Source organism: Equus caballus, chromosome 21 (genome assembly GCF_041296265.1).
Source record: "Equus caballus isolate H_3958 breed thoroughbred chromosome 21, TB-T2T, whole genome shotgun sequence".
NCBI classification, from domain to species: Eukaryota; Metazoa; Chordata; class Mammalia; order Perissodactyla; family Equidae; genus Equus; species Equus caballus.
Genome location: NC_091704.1, coordinates 58,099,782 through 58,110,698, shown reverse-complemented (window position 1 = coordinate 58,110,698; position 10,917 = coordinate 58,099,782). Strand labels below are relative to the sequence as shown.

At 36.4% G+C, this 10,917-nt stretch overlaps 1 long non-coding RNA gene across 1 annotated transcript in view; it reads left to right on the top strand.

The window, feature by feature from the left end:
* The window catches only part of LOC102150284 (uncharacterized), a 136,799-nt gene that overhangs the window by 38,723 nt on the left and 87,159 nt on the right, over positions 1-10,917 (top strand). The gene's annotated exons all lie outside the window — the stretch shown is intronic.

Sequence of the window (10,917 nt, the reverse complement as noted above, 5' to 3'; positions counted from 1 at the left end):
CCCAAAGAGGGCTATTCGGAATTCCCCTCGGGGGCTTGTGGGGAAGCTTAAGCTTTCCTAATAAATTAGACTTATACCACTTCACTGACCCCTCTACCGCTTCTTCTGTGTGGAACATGGATGTGATGCCTGGAGCTGAGCCATCCTTCTTGCTATCAGGATGGAAATGCCATGAAGCCCAAGGTGGCAGCTCCTCTCCTCACGGAGCTGCTGAACCAATGCCAGAGCTACTACTTGCAGACTTCTGGCTTCCTGGGAAAATAAGCCCCTAAATTAATCTACTGTTAAAAGACTTTTCTGGTACTTGCGGTTGAAAGTTATGACAACTGATATAAATCATGTTTAATGTCCTAAAGAACATGAAATTCCATGACATCAAATTCACGGAATGAGTAAACACCACTGCTTTTGTATGTATTTTTACCATGACTTTTTATAATAATTATTTGATAAAAAATAGTATGTTATTAAGGATTGAATCCTATGGCATTAGCTGGGAGTGCTTTGGGAGTTTAGGCTGCCATTTTTGATTGAGCTTTGTTGTCAGTGCCGGTTTAGATTTTAAAAAAATTGACTTGTTGAAGGACAATTGGGCATGTCTACAGATAGAACAAGTATTGAGAAATTGTTAAAAATAAGATTTTTTACTTATGAAGTGTATAATGAATGCTAAATATTGAGTCTTAGACATAAGTTAATGTGTTATATTGTATAAGTAAGAAGAGTGAAATTTGACACCAAGAAATGTTACCTCTTTAAAGTAATCTTGGGTATCCAGATTGATCAGATTTCGATTGCCAGTGAGTCAAAGGAAAGACTTTGCCTATATGGCAGAATGACATACAATGGACACCATTACAAGAGACATGGAGTAGGGTATTGAGTCAAAGAGACATTAATACATGATGAAACAATTAATTTTGTCACTCATTCATGATTCTTCCAAAACAAACATAAAAGACACCAAACAGATATTGATGAACTCATTAAGTACATCAAAATATTTCGTACTACTTTTTTAGCTAAGTTGGTTAAGTACAATATTAATGAGGTCAAGATCATATCTTAGATCCCTGGGTAGCCTAGCTAATTTGCACAAAGGAAATTACATTTTATAAGCATGGATTCTATGACTAACTTAGATCACTTATGAAATATATGTCACTGATCATAAAGGACAAGGGAGGAAAAGTACACAGAAGTTTCAGGGAAAAATCTATGATTATTACTGAGCAACAACTTTAAACACCTGAAAGTATAGAATTGCAGAAAGTAAATGTATCATAGAGTTTTATAGCTCAGTGGTTTTCGACAAATACTGTTAATTGCAGAATTGTTTGTTCAAAGACTTCTTTGGATGTCCAATACATAAAACAGAGAGTTGCCCTGGCTGATGAGGAAGTAACTGAGGGGTCTGCAAACCAACAGCCTGGTGATTCTTATGCCTGTCTCCTCCTCTGGCCTCCATCCTTTCATCTTCCACCAAAACCATCCTCTCAAATAATTTTTAAAATGTGAGAAGAGGAGTTCTGTGAAGCACAGTTGTTAAAACACTGATCTAGCCAGATGCTCTCATTTCTGAAATCAGGAAATGCCAACTGGTCTGAGATCATCCAGTCAGGCACTGGCAAATCTGCTACTAAAACTCAGGTAGTGGAATTCTTTCTGTATCGTATAACTCAATAATTCACATTTATTTATCTCCCACATAACAGACAGTTGATCATTCCAGATGGGTGAGTAGCTGCGCTCCACGTTGTTAGTTATTCAGGGATCCATGTTGTTCCAGTTATGGTATTCCATCATCACCTTGGGCAGGGTCATCATCTCCACGAGGGAAAGTTGATTGCAAAGGATTCCAGTTGGCACTAAGAAGAGAGTGTAGACGAGGCATGCCCATGAAATTGAGACCTAGGCCTGAGAGTAGAACCTAAACACATGGCCATACCTTTAACTACAAATGAGGCTGGGTGGCCACATGCAGAGGAGAAGGGAAGACAGATTTTGGAGGACAAGTGGGAATCTCTGTCATGGAGCCCTGTCGATTCCAACAATTGTGAAACAGATGCATAATCTTCAGTTCTAACAGTAAAATTATGTTTGGGAAATCTTCAAAATCTTTTCATATCTGTTTCTCACTAGATCCTCATGAAAACCTAATGAAGTCAAAAGAGCAGGAATATCCATGCCTGTGTCAAAAGTGAGCGGTAGGGGGGCTGGCCCCGTGGCCGAGTGGTTAAGTTCGCGCGCTCCGCTGCAGGCGGCCCAGTGTTTCGTTGGTTCGAATCCTGGGCGCGGACATGGCACCGCTCATCAGACCACGCTGAGGCAGCGTCCCATATGCCACAACTAGAAGAGCCCACAACGAAGAATACACAACTATGTACCGGGGGGCTTTGGGGAGAAAAAGGAAAAAATAAAATCTTTAAAAAAAAAAAAAAAGTGAGCGGTAGGCTTTAGAAAGAACAGCAATAGCAGCCTTTTAAGATAAGATTTTGTAACACATTAGTATTACTCCCAGCATGGCTGTCAAACCTCTAAGAAAGGCAGCTCATTAGTAGAAATGATATTTTTGACTAGGATATAAAATCTTTTTTCCTTCTTTTTCTTCCTATTTCTTAAACATGTTTCAGTCACTGTGTAGATTTTCTACTTCCTTTAGTAGATTGTATACTCCTTGAGGGAAGTATAAGGTATTAGCTGCTTTAGGATTTCCATGGCCTTTACTGAAATGTCTTAAACGTAGATACTTAGTGAGTAAATTTCATGTAAGTTTTAAATATCGATGACTGCCTAATTGGTAATGATTGAACTAGAGCAGTTATAGAGGTCTTAGTTGACTTATTTTTTAGGATTTTTCTTTACTTTGAAGTAGGCGTTTAAGGCTTGATAACAAAACTTTCAACACAGTAAAAGGACATGAAATGGACATTAACATAAAAATAGCTCTAGACAGACCAGTTTGTAAATAATATTAAGCTCATGCATGAAAATCAGGTACTGTAATACTAAGGGTCAATAAATTGACTTATTATAGGAACAAACTCCTTAGTTTTAAAAAGATAAATACAACATTTGGCTGAGCTCATATTTGAGTTTCGGCTATCAATATATCATGCATGGTAAAATATTGAATGCGAAAATGTGACTTGGTGAATTGAGGGGGAAGACAAAAAAGCAGAACCTCTCTGTACTCTGTTCATCCATTCCATCACCTTCCAGAAGGGTTTTCTGGCAGTTTTGAACGTTAAGAAAACCTATATTGTAGGTTGTTGCCTTCCAGATTCTGTTTTGTGGAATGACATTTTGGACAGTGTTTAATAGGCATGGCATTAAAAAAACTGTTCTCTAGCCAAAGAACATTGGAAAGGGATGTATACTTCAGTCCCTCTTGGAGATTTGCAATAAATGCCAGCATATTAAGGGATGAGTTGAAGTACAAATGATCTAAGGTACAAATTCTTTAACCTTGTATCTTCCGTGCTGTTGACTGCCAAGTGTGTTTCCCTTCCGCCTCCCAGCCACAAACACCTACTATCATTCCATAGATCGTGGATGTATATTTGCTATTATTTCGGAAACAGTAGTAGGACTAATCTCAGACTTTTGAAACAAGATAAAAGGCATATGTAAAATGTCGAAAATATTTGATATCTGTTAACTATTCAAATACACAAACCAAATGCAGTTGTAGAAATTGGTCTATGATGTTTTCTGATAATTTCAAATTTCATTTTCATAAGTAACATTGCTGCACTTTCAAGAAGCAAAAAAAATTTTTAGAATAAATCTTACTCATTTTTATTATTTTGGATTTTAATGTTTCCCCTTACACACATGTGACGTTACTTAAATGCATAAATATGGGCACATCATTTATGTTTCCGGTTCTCCTCTTTTTTCTTTGCTCCACCCTCTGTATTTCTTCTCCCTTTCACCCACATTAGCATTCCTGTCTCTACTGAGTATAACTCACATCATCAATGGATTATGTGTCCTTCCGCATATTTCATCTGGAATCATGCATTTGGAGACACATCCACACATTGAAGGATAGGCTTCTGGAGGTCAACTTCTTGAATTTGCACCTTGTGCTGGCACTTGCTGTGTGACCTTGGAGAAGCTTGCTAACTTCTCAGTGGCTCAGTTTCCTTACTTTTAAAGTGAGGTTAACAGAGAAGTTGTGGAGATTAAGTGAATCAGTTCATCCTACATGCTTAGAAAAGTGCCTGGTAGATATTGAATATTCAATAGTGTCAGTCACTAGTGTCATTACTATTTTATTCTTAAATCTGTTGATAGCTTGCTTTTCAAAATGTGATCATATATGCACAATTTTCTTCCTCTTATTTTCCTCACTGAGTTATACTTTGTGGAATTCATTCCAAATCAACTGATTTACCTTAATATCTTCATTTTTTCCTATGGTGTGGATGTCTCATAAGGTATTCAGCCATTCACCTAGTGATGGAATTTCATTTTATTTCTAGTGTTTTACCATTATGAAGAATGCTACAATAAACCCCTGAGTTTTATGTCTTTGTATTTTTTCCCTTTACAAATTTTTAATTTAAAATACACATAAAATTTACCATTTGAACTATGTTTAGGTGTAAAGTTCAGTAGTGTTAAGCCAATTCACATTGTCCTGAAAGCAATCTCCAGAACTTTCTTCATCTTGCAAAACTGAAGCTCTGTACTTATTAAACAATAATTCTTCATTTCCTTCTCCCCTCAGCCCCTGAAAACCATCCTTTTACTTTCTTTCTTTTTTTTTTTAATGATTGGCACCTGGGCTAACAACTCTTGCCAATCTTTTTTTTTTTTCTACTTTATCTCCCCAACCCCCACCCCCCGTACACAGTTGTATATCTTAGTTGCAGGTCCTTCTAGCTGTGGGATGTGGGACGCCTCCTCAACATGGCCTGAGGAGCGGTGCCATGTCCATGCCCAGGATCCGAACCCTGGGCCGCCACAGCAGAGCGCGTGAACTTAACCACTGGGCCACGGAGCCGGCCCCTTCGTCCTTTTACTTTCTGTCTCTAAGAATTTGACTATGCTGGTTACCTCCTATTAGTGGAATCATATAGTATTAGTCTTTTTTGTGGCTGGCTTATTTCACTTAGCATAATGTCCTCCTGGTTCATCCATGTTGTAACATGTCGGAAATTCCTTCCTTTTTAAGTTTGAATATATTCCATTGTATTATATGTTGCATTTTGTTTATCCACTCACCTGTTGATGGACACTTGCGTTACTACCACTTTTTGGCCTATTGTGAATAATCATGCTATGAACATGGGTGTATAAATATCTCTTCAAAACCCTGCTTTCAATTCTTTTGAGTATAAATCCAGAAGTGGAATTGCTCGATCACATGGTAATTCTATTTTTAATTTTTTGAGGACCTGCTATACTGTTTTCCATAGCAGTGACACCGTTTCACTGTATTGGCTTTTTATTTCTATTGGCTTTCCCTTAGCATTTTGAGCCCTGAGTAGATTAATAGCTTTTAGAGATTATTTATACAAGAATAAGAAAAAAAATGAGGGAAAGTCCCAGTGAAATCTACCATAACATATGGAATCATCCGGGAAGGAGTCCAGAAGAACTGGGTTTGGAACTGATGCAGCCACTGTCTAATACATCATAAATAGTTCTGGGCAGTCAGATAATCTCTGTTCTAGGAACAAAAAAAGCTAGCTTTTGGCATTTAAGTGTATAATAATTATGTTGTCATATGTTCATAGGTGTCTTTGGGAGCTGAGAACTCACTTTTGTATGTGAAAATGTCAGCATCTTTGCTATTAACATCAGCAGTTTCTTATCAAGATTTAGAATTTGTTTTTGAAACAAAAGTTTTATTTTTCCTACTGTCTTTCTGTGCTCTAGGTTTTATATATACACATTAGCTCATAAATGACGTTTGTTACCTCACATGGTCTACTTATTACGTAATATCAAGTCCATCGAATTACATATTTTGAACAGTGTTTCTAAATTATGTTATAAAAATAATTTCTGTTCAGTGGCTACCAGAAATCAATAATATGGCAGATCTCAGTTATGAAAAGTCATAATAATTGTTATTTATTCAAATACATTCATGACCCATCAGTGTATGTGCAGGTTTGTTTATCATTGAGATTGTAGGATCAAGCGGTGCTTCTCAAAGTTTAATGTCCATATAAATAACTTGGGAGTCCGGTTGAAATACCAGTTCTGATCCAGTAGGTGTGTAATGGAGCCTAAGATTCCTCATTCCTAACAAGCTCCCAGGTGCTGCTGGTAAGCTGGTCTGTAGACTACACCTTGAATAAGCAAGAAGCTGGGGGCCAACAAAGATCTGATTCTTATGGCATGAAGCAAATCAACTTTTTGTAGCTTTTAATCTCAGATATTATCTTTGTTCAGGATGCATTTTTCCTAAGGTCAAAAAGCTCATTCAACTCTAACTTACTAAATTGATTATTTCCTGTTTTTTTATCACTCTCCTTGTACCATAAACACTAAATTCTTCTTAACAACCATTAACAAATTTCTTTTTAACAAATTTCTTTTAATTTTTTCTGTTTGGTACTCTATTACTTTGTTTCTCTGAGCCCTCAGATCGATAATATCCAGTTACCAACACTTCAACTTCAAACAGACTTGACACATTCAACTAATATATATGCACATATAATTATTGTATATATAAAATTATTAATATTTATATGTATATATAATTTTATATGGACTATTTAGAATTATGATATAAAATATTATGGTAATTAGGATTCTTATACGGTAAAGAGTCTCCATTCTTATACGGAGACTAGGTGGATCTGATGATGAGGGAGTGATTCTGTTGCACTCTTGTTTATGTGATAGAGACACTGTATTCTACCAAGCTTTTCCAACATATAGTAATTGCATTTGAAGAAATGTAATGTCAACATTGGTACTCATGAAAAAATGTAAATGCTCTTTTAACTAAAATCCAGAGTGTAGAATTGACTATCAGGGGTCAGACAGGATTTCATGACCTGGAAATTCTCAAAGACCTGGAGGAGTCCAGATGTGGGATTGTGGATTGGGGACATGGTTGCTTTGTAAGCTGAGTCTGTGGAAAATTAGCTGGTGTGTAGAATGGAAGGAAATAAAAAAACGCGGGACTGCCATTGACCACAGGGGTGAATTTGAGGCACCAGCAATGGAGTTGACTACTACAATAAACAATGAGTAGAGGTCCAGCTCACCAAGACAAGAAAAGGCAAAGTCTGAGAGTCAATGCCTCCTCAATCCTGAGCTGTTTCTTTCCTATGGAGTTTAATCTCCATATCCACTCTTCCTTCTCTCCTTTTTTCCTGTGACTTTTTGTCTTTCTTCTTCTGTTCCTCTTTTTGTTTTTTCTCCTCTTCGACTCTTGGAGTCATCATTGCAGCATCAATATGCTTCCCATTATTGCAAAGGAAATCACAGTTATGAAGTTAGATGTGAGTCTGATGGAAGCTATTTTAAATTAATTTTAGCAAGCTAGAAATGTTCCAAATAGATCTTGGCTCGAGATGTGTTGATTTGAAGTTAACATTAGTTAAGAAATATCTTTATAAGTGTTTACTTACGGACTCAGAGCTCAGAGAAGTATAGCTGTAGTAGTGTACGCATTTTACACCAAGCAAAAGCTTCAGAGTGAAAAAAAGACCACGAATTTATAGATCTTATAGTAAGGTGCCTCTAATTCTTAATATGAAAAGATATAAAAAATGCTACTTGGTGAGTATGAATATAAACTACCACACTTAATATTTTTATATTACTTTAAAGCTAAAAAATGGTATTTAGAACCTAACCATTTCTTACTTCCTAATTATTCCATTTACAGTAGAAGACATAAAAGTAATTTAAAGATTTTATGAACATTTATTTTCCCCTTTACTTTCAATACAAATTTTTAAATTTATTTTATAATAGACAATAATGAATAATGAAAACCATTATAAAGCCAGAACTAGACACACATACACATACAAATACACACATTGTGTTTTAATTCAGAATGATTTAGTTCACTGTTTGCTAAAATATTGTCTATAAATATATATTTGTATAGATATAAATATATGTAGGTATTTGTATTAGTTTTTAAATATTCAAATGTTTCTAGGAGAAGAGTCATGAGACGTTAGATAAAAACAAATGGAACGGGGCCGGCTCCGTGGCCGAGTAGTTAAGTTCTTGCTCTTCGCTGCAGCAGCCCAGGGTTCGGATCCTGGGCGCGGATATGGCACCGCTCGTCAGGCCACGTTGAGGCGGCGTCCCACATCCCACAACTAGAGGGACCCGCGACTAAGATATACAAATGTGTACGGGGCGGGGGGGCAGTTGGGGAGATAAAGCAGAAAAAGAAAGAAAGAAAAAAAATGATTGGCAACAGTTGTTAGCCCAGGTGCCAATCTTTAAAAAAAAAACCCAAAAAACAAATGGAACAAATACCAATATATTCATCGCAAAGTCTGGAAGTCATAAAAAGGATCTCTTTTTGTGAGTTTATTGAACACACCCATGAAAAACAACATATGAGCCTTGCTTAACTTCTGCAAAGTTAGAATTAATCTCTAAATTTAACATCATTCTACTGCAACAATAAATTTTATCTATCTAATATATGTTAAGTATGTAAATAAATTCAATGAGAAGCAAGATTTAAAAACTTTTAGTCGTTGCTCTTCCAAATCCCTCTGAGGCATTTTCATTTAGGTCTCAGCTTCTGAGTTCTTCCCTGCTCTCCCCTTTTAGCATAGCCGCCACTCTCTATCAAGTCAACTTCTATTTCCTGCCTAGTGCTTACGGGGACTTGAAATTATCTTGTTTATATCTTGCTCACTAACGTCTAATTTAGAGATGAAGCCAGGTTTTGTTGAGGTCTGAAGCTTACACAATTTTAGTGATCCTTTTAAAGAAAAGACTTCAAAATTCTGAGTACCAAATTAGATACTAGGTCTCTTGGAAAGATTCAGGCAAATGAGGGGCCCTGAAGCTCTGCTTCCTTAGTTTCAGGGCAAATCTACCTCTGGTCTCACCTAGTAGCTGGTAAGATCCCTGAGGGCAGGGATTTTGTGTCTTGGTCACTGCTATGTTCTCAGCACTTCATAGGCACTGAGTAGGTATCCTTTGAAAGAATAAAGGAAGGCGCATACTCCAATCGCACTTCCTTCATTGCCCATAATTAGTTTCTCAGAACAAACACAAATTCCTGCTGTTATAGGTAACAGGGAACAGTGGCCTCATATTATTTTTATCATTTTATTTGAGTTCCTGTATTTGTTTTGCTGTGGTGCTTTGCAGAAAAGTAATTTTATTGTAATAAAAACTGCACTTTTCTAAATTGCTATCCGGTATGACATCTCTCATGACATAATATCTTTCCACAGGTGAAGTATAACTGAGAAAGATTTAGCAAGATCATTCTTATTTTCCCCTTTTGGGGGTTTTATAGGCATTTATTTTTTGCTCAATTTTATTTTTTGAGTTTTTTTCTCAGTGAGCATATATTGATTTTGAAATAAAAAAATTAAAAGAAGTTCTTTTGTGGGGGGGGAAGAGTAAGCGCAGTTCTCACTATTTACCTGAAGCCTGTCACCATTTTGGAGAACACCTTCACCAGGTGAAATTTCGGTTCACATTCTTTACTGCTTTATTCTAATGTTTGCCTTGAAAGTGATGGTATAAAATAAATTTATTTAACATTACAGGCAATTATCTCCAAAGAGTTGAAGTGTTTCTCAATGCAGAGTTCTCAGATATGAATTTTGTAAATATGAGTTATTATTCGTGTTCTGTTGAGATGTCTTGAGATTACATGTGAAATACAGTATTACTCTTACCTGTTTGAATATTAGTAACTACAGAGATGAGTCTGTGCCCCCAGCTGATCTTATTCCATTTCTTCTCTGAAAGCCCCACATTTTAAGGGCTTACATGTTACCAGTCTACATATATTTGATTTTAAGTAATTAACTTTAAAGCACCTGGGATTATGTAGTATGATTATCTGATCAGAGAGTTTCACTGCCCTTTCACTTATGCAAGTAAGTTACATCAACCTAGGTGGTGTCAAGTGAGAAGTTACCCATCTGGAATGAACGTGGAGGTGGATTGAAGCCAATGGCTTGGTGACTTCCCATTGCAGGACACTGGCTAAAATGAAAATTAGAAATATATTTTGGGGATTAGTTGTAGCCAATTTTAATACTGTCTTTTCTTATTAACATCACTCAGAATGTTCCAGGCTAACTATACTCATCCTGGCACTGTGAACTCACTGATACCAGCCTATAAAAAGTATAATTAAGAAGAAAATCTACTGTTCTCAAAATAAACAAATGGAAGATCATGTGCTTAACTCTAGGTTAAACAGCAATGACTTTGAGATTATTTATTTGATCTGAATTATCCATATCAGAGTACTCTGTTAGTCTTGTCAATCAACATTTCTTCTTTAGAAATTCTAGAGTCAAACAGATATATGGAAAAGTGTAATCAATTAATATTTACTGTGGGAATTATAACGTAAGGGTGTGAAAAATACTTCCTATCACCAAGACAACAGTTTTCAAGCATTAATTTAACAGAATTGGATGTCAGTGAATCAGACTTTGTTTACATTCAATATTCTTGACAGAGCTTCTAGGAATTGTTTTGGAATTAGCAAATTGGAGCTCTATGACCTGGCATGATGGGCCCGGGTCTTTAGGGGGTACCAGGAGTTCATATACTATGGAGGGAGGTGCAACAGGAGGGCATTACACCAGACATTAAAATTGCACGTATTTGCTTGTTTTCTCTTTTTTAACGTAAATGTTTGCCAAATATGTCACAGCAATGGTGGTAAAGAGCAGTGGTTCTCAAACTTAACACGCGTCAAAATCATCT